Genomic DNA, 14728 nt, shown 5'->3' on the forward strand with positions numbered 1-14728 from the left:
AGCGGTTTCGCATGCAGCACATTATTCTAATGTCAGCAGCATTTCCGTCTGTTCTAGTTTCCCTGGCAGTGCTCCCCCAGGCATTGGGATGTGGACAATTAAAGCCCACTTTATCATTTTGGAACCAACGATTTCCTTCCCCCGATACACTTTGTCTCTACACACCAGCTGCTCTTCCCATCACAACCACCTATGCTTCTCCAGGCCAGCCTGGTCTCTTGGTAAGCTGTTGTGACCACTCTCCACTGGTGGACTGGAAAAAGTACTCCTATACCCTCTTAGTATGATGCATCAGGGCTCTGTCCTCCCCAGGAGTCACGACCAGCTCCAGGTCGCCTCTCATCTGAACAGAGATGACCTCAAGACCACAGAGCCTATGTTATGCAGAAACAGCCTACCTATTTCCGATAAATCAGCAGGATTTCTGCGCAATGTCTTCTCACATTGTAGTAGCACTTGAAAACTACCCAGGCATGACACAGCAGTCGTGGAGAGCTGATGAGATGGGAACCCACACAACATTACTTTTATGGTGCAATATGGCTCTCGTCTCTGTTTACAGGGAAAACAAACAATTAAGTGTTATTTGTGGAGGGGAAAAAAGTCCACAGAGAGGAACAAGCTGCACTAAAAAAGAAGTGCAAGATTCCTCATAGAAAATCAGGTTCTCTATGGAAATATTCCTGCTGGCACTTTCGGGATGGGGTCTACCCAGAGGGTTTGGCACTGCTCTCCTTGACATCCTCCAGGCTATTTTTGGCCCCAAAAGTCTCAGAATTACTTCTAGAGAAATCTTGAACTCCAAGTTCTAAGTTCTAGACTTTTAGCTTTTTGCAGATCTTCTTCTTTTATGCTGTTTTGCTTACTTCTAGTCAAAGTTTTGACCATTCAAGAACTTTCTTTGTCCAAAAAAAATCCTTGTCCCTAAAGTATTCAGAACCCTGGAAATCCTATTAATTATTCAAAAGGAAGGTTAGCTGAATTAATTCAATGTCTTCTACTCAACATGAATAAGAAAAGTTTGAATGCATTTCTTTTTCTCTTATGTGAAGTGTGTTCCGTGGTACTACATAGCCTATTAAAAATATATCTCGCCTTTTAATCAGCACGAGCTAAACAAAGATAAGCCTGCAGAAAAGGACTTTGAAAAGCAGTTTAAGTAGCAGAGGAATTATGTGCAAGTCTGTAGAGTATATTTATGGGTATAAAACATTATATAAAAATTTAATTGGTACCCATGAAAGGCACCAGCAGCTGGATTGAGAGAGTTCTCCACGGAACATTTCAGCAAGGCAGCAGCAGAACAAATGTCTGCTTTTCCAGTACATTGAAAGTCTGTCTTGGAACACCACTGCTGAATGGGCATGCCTACTTAGCCCTTCACTTCTCTGATGTGGCCAAGCAAGGTAGGTCAGGAAAAAGGACCAGTGAAAATCCTGGTCAAATTCCTCAAAATAAAGATTAAAGGCTTTGTGTTTTCAAAGGAAGCCAAAGAATGCAAATCAAGCCAGTTTGGGATTAGGGTTGACGTATTTAAAACAGGACTTTAAGAAATGACCACCTCTCATGCTGCATTGCAGTACATCTGCATGTCAGCACACACTGTAGCTGTGATGGGTCTGGCATCTAGCAGATCATCTAGTGCGTTACAACAGCTGGATGATCCCAGGAGTCCTGGGGAAAATCCAGAGGCTACTGGGACATGTCAGTGTAAACCTAGCTTCCTGGTAGGAAGAAATCTGGTAGCTACCTTATAGGAAAACAGAGTTCTGTACACAGCCACGTGGGCTTTCATTAACATCACCTCTTTTCCTCTTTTTCTCACTCTTCACTGGGTTTCAGCTCCTCGTGCAACACCACTGCTCATTTTGACACTGTACATCACCGCCATCTGATATGGTGGGTGTGCAGCATAGATTTCTCTGCTACTGGAGTACTAGATGAACCATGAGCTTTTTTCAGCTAGTTGTTATTGCTTTTTATTGTAGATCTGGGCTGGATCTGAAACAGTGCCTTAGCAATGAAAGGTTTCCCAGGAGATATGGGTATATCTCATTAACAAAATTACTTTTTTTTCCAGGAGTGGTTTTTGTGTAAACATAAAGCCCTTCATTTACAATGAGAGCATTTCAGCAGCCATCTCTTCTTTCTATTTTAATGAAATCTGCCAAGAATATGTATTCTTTTGTAGTATTCATATGGAAAGGAGCAAGACCCTTCAGAAGCTGCCTTGATGAGATGTACATTTCAGGCAAAGATAAGTACAACTGCAATTGTAATCTGGGAGTGGCTTTTTGTTTAGCTCTTTTCTTATTGTTTAGCTTCTTTCCCATTATTTGGCTAGATTAACCCTATCCCTATTAAATCTTATTGGGCCATGATATTGTGTGGCTCATGTCACAGAAAAAAGTGCAGGAGAGGTATTTCATAGGACCAGGTTGGAGCACACACAGCTCTGTGCCACCCAGCACAGTTGGCACAGACCACCTGTCACCTCACCAGCAGCTTCAGTTGTTCTTTACATCTGAACAGGAGATGAGCAGTATTTAATGTAGTTTTGTTGTCTCTATATTTTTTTTGCAGTTAAGAAACCAGAAAGAGAGAAAAAGAGGAAGGACTCCCGGAAATTCAGTTAGGAAAACAATGGCATATTTATGACAAATCTTTCAGACAAATGGCTTTTGGAGCGAGACTTAAATAACCTTGACTTGTTTTCACAAAATGAGCAAGTTTGGGAGATTCTTAACAAGTCTTGATATAAGAATGTAGGAACTGACTGGATAAGGCAGAAGAGAGGGGATGTGCAGCATTTTACCCTTCTGTTCTGTGGAAATCATGTAGGGAATTTTAACAGAGTCTGTAGGACCTGCCCAATTCACAGAAATGGGCTGTAAGATGAGGATCAGCTGGAACAACCCTGGGTATACAACCCAGTGCAACAGGTCAGACCAGAGCACCAGCAGGCCCATGACCGCCTGATGGCCACCTGATGGTTTGGTAGACTGCAGAGCCATGGGGGATGCGTCTTCACTATCGAAGGTACATTAAATCCCTGAAAACCGGTGTGAATCAGGACCCAGAAGCTTACCCGTTTTTCCTGGGAGATATTTTGTTGCTCTGCTTTTGCTAAGTTAAATTCACATAACTCAATCTCAGCTTTCCACCCCAGTAATAACCCAATGCAGAAGTAGACTTGTTAGGACTCCCTTGGTGATGGGTTTAGAAGAGAGGAGGAGGAGCAAAAAACACCATCCAAAGCCTTGGTGCAGCAAAGAAAATGTTAGTCAACAGCACCTAGATCAAGTGCCAGCCTGCATCCAAGGAACACGGAATAAGTGGTCACCCAGCCGTGACAGAGAACTTCCCATTGAACATCACTGTCTTGGGAACAGAGGCATACCAATGTCCGGCTTACATGCCATGTTTCCTGTCATATTTTTGTTGTACAATCACACTTGTAACATAACTTGGGAAAGCAATTTATGAAGCAGCTCACACTAAAAACCCGCAGATGAAGAAATGAGTTGTGAGGTTAAGAAGGAGACATTTAACACTGTCCATCCAGTGCCAGAGCTGATGCCAGACTGCAGCACCAGACTGGGGTCCCCTCAGAGCTCATTTCTCTGAGCTCTCTTACCTGCCCCTGGATGCAATGACAGCATATTTGCATGCTGCCTCCACTCCAGTGAGACTCACCTTCAGGAAAAGGATAGCAGCTAATTATGAGCAAGCTCTCTGATGATCAGTTCATTTGCAATTCCTTGCGAGCGAGGTTTTGGGGTTGTTTTAACACAAGACATAAAACCAGACGTTCCAACAAGCCGAATCAAGAGAGATGTGCAAATGGAAAGATGAGCATTTGTCCTTGAGGGAGGGCATTTAGCATACGTAGAAACATGACCATTTTTAAAATTAATTAATCCCCTTAAGGAATTGTGAGTGATGGATTAGAGACCTTAACTGGGGAAGCAGTCTGTGACACCGTGTGTACTGGAGGAGGCACCGAGGAAGGACGTGGGTTTGCAGTCTCATGTGCCTACGTAAAGACATCAGTCCTTAAGAGTGGATCATCTTTATTGGCTGGAGAAGGAGGCTCCGGGGGACCCTTGGAGCCAGGCGCAGGCGGAGGAGGATCTGCAGCACCTACTGCTCTCCAGCCAGCCCGGGGAGCAGCCAAGTGAGAAGAGGAGGGGAAAAGCTTAACGTAGCATCGCTGGGGAGGCATAGAGCATGCAGTGAAATTTTCAAAATGTATTCTTGACTCAGAGAAATGTCTAGATGAGCAGGGTAGCAGAGGATGTGTAAATTTCTTATTTTAATAGAAAAGAACAGCAGGGCATTGCTTCCTTACTAAATCTGCCTGTTAGTTTTTGAGTCTAAGTCATCTCTATGTTAGCATGCAATGTGTTCTGTGAAGTAATGAGATTTCTTTGAGTTTCTACTGTATTCAATTTCTCTACACATCAAATATTTAATAAGAATTAGCATCCAGCCATCCTCCCTCCTCCCTTCCACAATAATATTAACTTCTACTGAGACACCAATGTTTTGCAATTCACACTGCAGCTTTGAAGGGTAAGTGGAAAAGCCCTGTATATTTTTCCAAGGGATTTGCTGTGGCCCTCTGCAAGCACACAGTAATTAAGAAAAGGAATGACCAAGAGGGAAGACACAGTAAACTGAAGGTGTGAAAAGAGAACTCTCATTAGTCTTCGTGTCAATTACAGTATCTAAGGAACAATTTCATAGCAGCAGCATATTTATTTGATGTGGCACAGATATCTGGGCTCACTGTTATGGATGGCATTTGCTCTTAACGCTTAAAGTACCTCTTTAACGAAATGGCACTCCATAAAAATTTAGTGTGTTCCTACTGTAATTAAAAAGCCCTAGTCATTTTTGCATTTATGATATAAACTATAATAGCTGTAAAATCCCGCAATTAATTTGTGCCAACATTTCATACTTGAGAAATTCTCATTACAAATTTCATTACTTATTCACTTATCTGTAATTTGTCCTATATAACCTAAAGAATATTAACAAATTTAGAGTCACTTTTGCTCTATTAAAAACTAAATAGAAAAGCCTTTCACCTAGCAAGCCAATCGTGATAACATTCTCAAACCTGCTCCAAAATGGTGTGGAGCTATGTTCAGGCTATACAAAAAGTGATAATCATTACGAAGCACACATAAATGACATGCAGAGCCCTTTTGGTGTGATGTATCCTGAACTAATCCACTGCACCCTCGTTAGTTTAAAAGCATTACAAGGGCTGAGTGCCTTACGCCGTGGCTGTGACTATGCTACACAGCCATCCAAGGGCATGACTGGCAATAAAGCAAGAAGACGAAAGGTGTCTATCCAGCCAAGAGTGACTATGCAGAGACTGAGAGACAGGGATTTCTGTTCTCCCTTCCCTCTGCAGTTTTCCTCCCAGACATCATTTGCCCTCAGGACTTCTGCAGGATTTGGAGGGCTGTAAAATCTTGAAAAGTGACTGTGGTTACCTCTGGTTTTCCTCCACATAATTGGTAACACCACCTGAAAAAGATGAAGAAGAGGGCTGAGGGGATGAGCAGAGGAGCTTTGGTTATGCTGTAGTGTCTCCCAGATTCTGCTTCCTGACGGTGTGACAGCAAAAACTCCCAATTGTTTTTTATGTTTTCAACGTATATTCTTCTCTGTCGTCTCCTCTGGGATCACTGCTCTGACCAAAAAGATGCCAGAACACTGCTGAAAACATCTTCATTAAAGAAAGGCACCATCTTCAAGATCACTAATGACCACTTGCTCCATCCAAGTCCTGCCCAACCCCAAAACAGCTTTCCCAAAAATGTCCATCATGAATTTCCATCCTCCCTGTTTGTTTAAATTCACTCTTACTTAAAAGAGGCTGCTTCACTCCTTCCCCTGTTCTTGGCCATGTATTTGCAGGATGGCACCTCTCACCTCACTATTAATGGGACACTCCTGCCAAATCTTGAATATGATGGTAAAAAGGAATGACAGCAGAAGCCAGGAGAAAAAAAAAAAAAAAAAAAAGAATAAAGAAATTTTCTTGCTTATAGCACAAATTCTAGAATGAAAATCCACCGCTTGTAATCCATTCACAGTAACACAAGCTTTGTCCATGCCCTGAGTATTTTCTGATATGCAAGGAAGGAATAAATTAAGCTCTCCAAAAGCATGGGTAGAAATAAGAGAAACCATACTGGGATAGCATCAGCTTCATTTAACTGAGAACTCATGAACTTTATCTAACTTTATATCTTGACTTTGCAAACATTGTTAAAACTGTTACTAAACAACACCCAAACTAGAAGTATTGTGGAAAAAAAGGCCTGAAAATAAGCAATTTCACCTCCCCTCAGCAGAACAAAGCCCAAACACACTGCACTAGGGCAGCATCACTCCATTTCCACAAAACTATATTCACAATGAAGAGACACTCAAATATACTCAAATATACGTCTATATATATGTACTGTACATACATGTATGTATTTCCCCCTTCCCAACAATACATAAGGTTATGTCAGCATTTTATTAGCATTGATACCACTTTCATTTTATCTTCAATCTGTAATGAACTTCTTCAAAATTTAACGGAGACAGGAAATGACTGTTCTAGCATAAATCATCCTGCTTCTGAAAATGGCAGCTTTAACACAATCAACAATACAACTCATACATGAAATAAATTGGCATACTTATTGGTTTTGTGTGCTCCATCTTTCATGGAATACTATGGTGTAAATTGAAATTTTATGTGATTTAATAAACTTATATGATAGCCACGTACCCCCATAACTTTAGCAGACTGTACTCCTCTCTTAATAAGGGCTTTTGGTGCATGCAGGGCTCTCTTTCATTACTGAAACATTGGCTTACAACAAACCAAACGCTATTAAAGTACCTTCAGAAAAATACATTTACAGCACCACAATCCTTCAAACATATGTGCCTTAATTCTGGAGGATAGTTGTTGTAAAGCGGAATATAGGATCTACCTTTTTTTTTCCCATTTTTTTTTCCCACAGTGAATCAACTTTGCAAGCAAGTTATCCAGCAGAATTTCCATTGTGATGCATAATAAAACAGCAGCAACAAACAAATAACACACCTACAGACATATGTGAGGGTTTCTATCAAGCTGACAGACATTAAAATGGAATAACAGAAAAAAAAATGAGGAGAGAGAAGGGTTTATTTGGCCTCCAAATCTCTGGTTAGTTCTGCAGAGATAATACCTAAGATTTAAAGTTTCTTTGTGGTTTTGGTGCACCAGAGGTGGTATAAGATGCCAGCTGCCATCTCTCAAAAAGTTGCTCCTAGAAGAAATGCTCTTCTGCAGAAAGAGCAGTGATGCACAAGGCTGCTGGTTTGATCTAAAAGCCTTCTCCTTCAGACTCATGGCATTGTGTATACTGGCTACAGGGACTGCTCTGCAGCTGTCTTAAGGACAAAGACCATCAGCCCTTTGATGCTGCTATTCCATACGTGATAGGTGCTGCCTCTCTGCTTGCAAAGATTATGGCATCCTTGACATCCTTTCCTGGGAAATTAAAGTGTGTCTCCAGTGATCAATTAGGGTCAGCGTTCACCCTGGTTACCTGAAAGAAAGTATCAATGAAGGAGTGATTCAACCAGGCCAACGCATACATTCCTTATGAGCAGCCCTCAAGCATTTGCAAACAAGTCAAGTGAATGAAAGATGTTCGGTTGCTGTTGCTGCGTGGAATGCAGGCAGAGCTATAAACAGAGACTTTTAGAGGGAAGGGAATTGTCACTGCTTTTCGTTCTGTGCTTCTGAGTTTTAAACATGACCTTCAACCTGAGAGTCTTTTAATGTATTCTTGCACTCTGGAGTACAGACCATTGCACCCAAATTCATGCCTGAAATACATTTTCTCTGTTTCCAATATTTTTAGAAATTATGTTTATGGAATATCCTTGGGAGGAATGAACTCTTTATTCATAATACATAAGCTTTACATTTTTAATAACAGAATTAGACCTTCATTGATTTTATAACTATACTATTAGCCAACACACTCTGGTTTCAAATTAATTCGAAATAATTCACACAATGACTTTCTGCAGTCAGAATTGGAGAAGCATAGACTTTGAAGTAGGCAGTCTGTAAAATTAAGTGCTAATTGCAGCTACCTCTAATGAAAGCACAGAACTGTTTCCCAATCCCTTTGCGCGTAGCCTGGATTTCTTCCGAGGCAGCAGGATGGGTAAGCTGTTGGCCACCTTTTCCTAAAAATCTGACTTCGGATTTGGTACAAAAGTCTCTGAATAAACTGCATTTCTCAGCATATTTACCCTTCCATTATTGTATAATGGAAGTAAGTGTGTTTAAAAGCATAGTGATGATTCGTGTGTATACCAGCACGGAGTCTATGCTAACTTGTTGGATACTGATGTTGGATTAGCACTTAGTCACTGAGCTGGACCCTAGCAGCATGCAGGGGGATTAATTTCACAAGACACGGTGTCTGCAAATGAAATGTACATCAAGTGAGAAATAAAGTGGAGCTCCTTGTTTTGCCTACGTACTTCACAGTCAGCTTTTTCCTTCACTGAAAATATTTCCATGGTAGATTCAAAGAGACCACCACATGTGTTGGAAGGCAATGAGAGCTGGGCAGTTTCTGAGCGTGGAGGATAAAAGGTTCTCTGTTTTGCAGCCCTGAACGGTCTTCATATGATAAAACCATCAGAAGTGTTACCTAACATTGTTGTCTGCATCGTAATCTGTTTCCCAGTAACACTGGGTCTGAGTAGCAGTAATAGAATTAATTATACTTCATTTTGCTGTCTTTAACAGTATTGACCAAATTTAAGAACAAATGAGAAGCGCTTATCAAGCTTGAAGAAAATAATCCATCAGTGGCACAATTTAAATTCTCTGCAGTTCTCTTATTAATCAAAGTAACACTTACTATCCTATCTCCACTTCCCATTAACAGTCATTAAGCACTGTTGCTGATTGAAGCAATTTCTTTAGGGATCTCAACCTCATTTTTAAGAGAACCTTCTACAGTGGAAAACAATATCATACAGGAACAGCGACTTCACGGGAGGAAGAAGGTTCTTCAATCATGTTCTGACCTTGACATTTCTCCACAGCAGAAGTTCACAAAGTACACAACCAACATGCTCCAAACTTCTGCTGCCTCTCCTCCAGCAGCACCGGTGTCCCTGGATTAAGAAGGGAGGAAAAACGCTGCTTCAGAAGACACCTATAGCCAGCAGGTTAAGTGTCTCTAACAATTGCACCAGCCTGCATTGGTGGCTGTTATTTATAGAGCTTTCTCATACACAGGGAAAAAATAAAGAAAAACTAAATAAAAAAAAAAGAGAGAGAGAGAGAGAGAAACCACGAGACAGCTCCTTCTGTCACCTTACTGTCAGCCCTCGGAGAAATCCATGCCATGATAAATTTCAAAAGTTATGCAGTACGGGAAAGATTTCTGGTGTTGACTTTTCTTCCCCAATGGCACATGACTTTTCCTCCCTGTTATAAACAATGGCACAGACTGATAGCTTTTGTTGGAATAAAAGCAGCCCTGTGCAGAGGAAGCCCAGCACATGGATGTTACTCAGAGGAGCAGGAGAGCTGTAAGCAGGGCTGCAATTGCTCCCTGGGGGCAGCGTGGGCAGCAAAGGTGCAGGGCTGGGGTGTTCTGTGTGAGCTTGGCAGTGTCCATCATCCATGAAGCCAGGCTTTGGTGTGGCACTTGGGGAACCAAGAGCACTTTATTGTGCTGGGGTTCCTGCGATCCTGTGCACCTGCAAGGGTTACCAGCTTTGCAAGCCTTCCTCTTGTGCCGTTGTCCCCTGATTCCGCATTTTCCAGAAAATTTCACTTGTATTGCTTTAGACAGCTTTAGGGAAAATGTTTCTCTTCCTAAATCAGGAATGATACTGGGAGGTTGGAGAAATCAGAAACCCAGGTTGTGTCTGAGCAGCAGTGACAATCCTGGCCTGTAATCATGCCATAGGATGCCTCTGTGCAAGGCAGATGCCCTCTGCAACACAACACAGCTCAGCAAGAGGCTTACTTCACAGGCTGAAATGCCTGACTGCATCTCAGCATTTCCACCTCTCTCAGAGCAGGATGTTTGTTGATGGCCATTTCTGTCAGGTCCCCATCTACCTCTTGGTTTTCCAAGGCAAACCTTTCTATCTCGTGTCTGCCTGTGCTCGTACTAAGCCTTGTTCACCCCAAACCTCCAACATCCAGAAGCTCAGATCTGAATTTTCTCCAAAGTTTGCCAACATTCACACTGAGTAACTGAGTTCACTTTTATCCCTTCAGGGAAGAAAAATTCATCAGTGTTACTAAATATAGAGACATCGCTGCTGCTTAAGAAGCACTTGACCCGCAAATTGGATGCTGGGGAATATTTTAGGGAAGTGCCATGCATGTCTGCACCAGTCTTACCCTGTCAGTGTCCCAGCTGACTCGATGTCAAAAAACAGGTTACTGGCCTCATTATATGCTGGGTCTGTCCTAGCACAGTTATTTCATAACCACTGCCACAGCCCTCCCACTTCAGGGAAAGAGGGGAAAAAAGACGCGTTTGGCTATGTGCTCTGCCTGCTTCCCACCTCCACTTCTGTTTATACCAAATTCAAACAGGGTATGACCTTGGAATTTGGTGGCTAAACTGTGTGCTGATTTTATTTCATATATACACAGCAGGCTGAGTTTTAGATTGGCAAAATTCAGCTTAAAATAAAGGGAAGAACAAAGCACCACTTAACTTTTACGCAGCTCGCTACACAATTCCAGACTCCACGATATGAAACACTAAGCTAGATTTTGGATCAATGTAATACCTACTCCCATTAAAGCACTTAAAAAGGAAAACGTCTTACAAAGTGTCCCATTAGGCTGACAAATTTACAACACTATGAATAGAAAACCAGAGTAAGGCGTGTTCAGGGAGCATGAATGGATTTCAGACCTGTAGTGCTTCATCTATATGAAGAAGGTTAGATAACCCATCACATACTTTCTCACTATTTATCAGCTCTACATGCTACAGACACAGGTATTAAAGTAAATTAACAACCAATTGTGGAGTGAGTGATGGCAACTGTACTGGGACTGAAGAGATGTACACAGGAACAAAGTACGCTTAAGCCTTCATCTCTACATATGCCACTTACCATTAATGCTACAGTTGATTAGGAGGGATATCCTTTTGTGTCCTCTCAGACATGGGGCATCACCAGAAAAGCCCATGCTGCTGGGTGGAAAGCTTAGCTCCCCATGTGTGGCACCACTCTGCTCCTCTGCAGCCTCATGCGGAGGCATAAAGCTGAGCTGGGAGAACATCCAGGAGCTCTGTTAATGTTCACGTCTGACACAGTGAAATGATTTAAAACAAAGCAAATATAAAGGGGGAAAAATCTGTAGGAAGAGAGAAAGGCTCAGCCTGTGCCTAAAATCTTACCTTCTCTTTCTCATCCATGACTTTAGCCTTGGTTGTGAGTCCCATAAACCAGACAGAACACAAAGTCACTAATTACAGCACAGCTATGGACATAATTGATGCCATAGCATCCATAGTTTCCTGTCCTAGTTTCCTAGGGCACTTGGGCTGCACTAACTATGCAATATAATAAGTTAACTCATTGCACTATATGGCCTGTTTGTCAAATGAGCTGTTGGGAACAATCTGTTCCTGGTCAAGCCATAGAAGGCTGTTTGTTTAACTACAGTGATATTTTACAAAAAGCAAGCACATTTAATACCACACTCATAGAGCTGTAGATATTTTTCTCTTATTAAAATTGACAGATATAGGATAGGACAAGGGGAAAAAGGTGATTCTTTTTCTTAACGCTTTTTATTTTTAATGTGAGCACTGTATTATGATAAGCGCTTCCAGCACATCTTACATAATAGAAAAATGAGATGTCTCTGCACAGAACCAGGAGTCACATAATATTGAAGGTCACTTGCCTTGCAACTTTACAAATAGTTCATTGATACAATGTGAGAGCGAGGCAAATAAATGTAATTAAAATATCAAAAGAAAAAAAAAAAAAAAAAACAGTAATAAAAAACAATGTCTTTTGTTTACACTGGGACCGGCTGGGAACTCTATTACCTCTACAAACTATTTTCACTTAGCACGATTCAGATGGAATTATTGCCGTGACCTTTTAAAAATGTGAAAGCGCGAATCGATAGCCTTTCGGAGGCACGACCGCAGGAGCAGAACCGGCTGTGCCGTGGTGGTGTGCATTTCTGCTTCAGAAGGCAGCTGAAACCTCATTATCGTCCATCACACACCAGGTAAGCCCAGGCGGTGAGGAGCGTGCTGCGGGTGCACTGGGGTCCCGCTGCGCCTGGGGGCACCCACCTGCAGTGCTCCCAACTCAGGCTAGGTGAGGTGTGGAGGCTACACAGGTCTCAGCTGGGCAAAAGAATGGGATTTAAACCCCCTGGCCTTCAACCTTGCTTTTTCTGGAGGTTGAGCCCTCCTCAGAGCAGGTCAGATGGGTACACACCAGAGCTGCTTGACACCCAGTATAGCCCATGATAAATTTGTTACCATCCAAGGCTTCAGAAGCACTAAAATATGGACTCATGACCCAGGATGCCCACTGTGTGTTGTGCAAAGTCTACTAATAACAGTACTGCACCTCTAGAATTAAAAACTCTCATTCTGATTTGGTGACCATCTTTTCCAGAAGTGCCAATTCACATTTGAAGCTTGGCGTGCAAGAGGCAGGTCAAGAATTCAGGGTGGCTCCCTGGTGTGCTGGCCCGTCTGGCCATCAATGTGGTGGAGCCTGCTACCACTGGTGAGGCACACACGCAGCCTTGAGATTGGTGACAGTCCCTGTGCCTTACTGGTGAGGTGGGAATACCATCAAGTTACTTAATTCTTGTCAAGAGTCAGGTCAATGAAATTAGTGACCGTCTTGTTATTGGTCCTCAACCAGCTTCAGCACCGTCTCTGTATGGGAAGTTACGTGCCATGCAAACGCCCACTGAATTTACATGACACTAGTGTCTGCCACATCACCACCACACAGGACATCCTTTAGTACCCTGCTTCACAGGATACTACACTTCCCATCTCCCACAAGTGCTGTAAAGTGAGTGCTATTGACCATTGTCTTGTCTTAATGTCCCCTAAATAATAACAAACGATAATAGTAAAAAACAAGGATTTTATTCTGCTCCAAGTAATATATTTCCCAAGGACTAATATATGGTGAAAAAATAAATTTCCTTGCTGGCAACTTAATCTGTAGATAACTACGGTTGTTTGAAGATAGGATTTTTACGTTAAACTTGGAATCTACACGACTGTTTAACATCATTAAGGGAATATTATATTGACTGCAAGTAACTGGTTTCCATGTGGTTATATCAATCTATTTCTGTAAGACTGTACACTAGTTGTTCCCCTAGAGTACTCCTTGTAATGCTGAGAAAGTGTCAGAAATAATGACTGTCTACCTATATCTGCAATAAAACGTAGAGCATGGATATTATAGTTGTAAGTATCAAAGATTTATTTCATGACTGCAGGTAATGATGAATCTTTTAGCACAACTAATGTCTAGAGGAAACCTCTCTTCTTCTCGGAGCTGTCACATGGAGACTATTTATAGGGCCCTTAGTGCTGTGGGGCTTTAGCATAAAGAGGCAATGTGTCTGAGGTGCCACTGGATGGAAATGTTAGCAAGGGCTCCCTCTCATTGAAGATCTTTTAGTAGATGGCATTAGATTCCCTCTTTGTGTGTTTACGTCCCCCCAAAGACAGGGGACAGATGTTTAACATCAGACCATTAATCCCTTAGCCCAGGTTCCTGTGACAGCGCAAACCCAACAGAATGAGCCCTTTGCCTTTGCTCAGTGTAAATGCCGCAATTTACTGCTGATTTACAGAGTAGGGTCAGGCCATTAGAAACTTGGCAATCTTCTGTACAGCTGGAAAACAATATGCATGATAAGCTAAAATTCAATACCTTCTTGCACTAATTAAATGGGTTCCCACCAGGACAAAAACACAAATTACAAACTGGGCTTTTCTGCATCCCTATGCATTTTTCCCTGCAGATGTGACCAGGCTTTATTTAGGTCCCTTTCTCCCAACCAGGCTGAGAGATTTAGCTCACATTCACAGGACAAGGAGCTGTACTCTCATCAGAACCCCTTCCATTGTCTATTTTTCCCCATTCCCATAGTCTCATGTTTAAGCTGGCTGGTTACCTCCCCACCCGTTAGTCAAGGCAGGCAGGTGGACAACAAAATCAGCAAGGAACGCTACAAAAATCCTAGTCTAATTTCATTACGCAGATGGGCATTTAGACAGCAGATGCATCCTTTAAACTAGAAGCTCACAAATATTGTCATTCCAGAAAACGAAACAACGGCGACACAACAGCATCCTTCACTGCGAGTCCAGGATAATTAACCTCATTGCAGGACAGTGCCATGAATCTCTGTCATGAGCTGTCATCTGGTGACATCGTGAGTATAAGTAAATATTTAAACAAACTTGTTCTGAAACGTAAAAGTAATAAAGTGACAGACCTTGTAAAGAGAGTGTTTTGGAAAAGGGAAAAAAAAAAAAAAAAAAAGCAATTTCATACTTCTGAAATATGTCTGAAGTAATTGGGATTCATGCATATGAAATATAAACTCCGTCATTCATCAAGCCAAATAATGGTCTTTATA

The 14728-nt window shown here is 41.9% G+C and overlaps 1 long non-coding RNA gene across 1 annotated transcript; it reads right to left on the minus strand.

The window, feature by feature from the left end:
• Positions 1–2207: 2207 nt before the first annotated feature.
• On the minus strand, positions 2208–11421 carry LOC137852473 (uncharacterized). Its single transcript, XR_011093862.1, has 3 exons — positions 11194–11421; positions 9127–9216; positions 2208–5547 (listed from the first exon to the last, which is right to left on the minus strand). It is a non-coding gene; the product is annotated as an uncharacterized lncRNA (long non-coding RNA).
• Between the last annotated feature and the right edge of the window lie 3307 nt (positions 11422–14728).

The sequence above is a fragment of the Anas acuta genome, chromosome 2, assembly GCF_963932015.1.
Source record: "Anas acuta chromosome 2, bAnaAcu1.1, whole genome shotgun sequence".
NCBI classification, from domain to species: domain Eukaryota; kingdom Metazoa; phylum Chordata; class Aves; order Anseriformes; family Anatidae; genus Anas; species Anas acuta.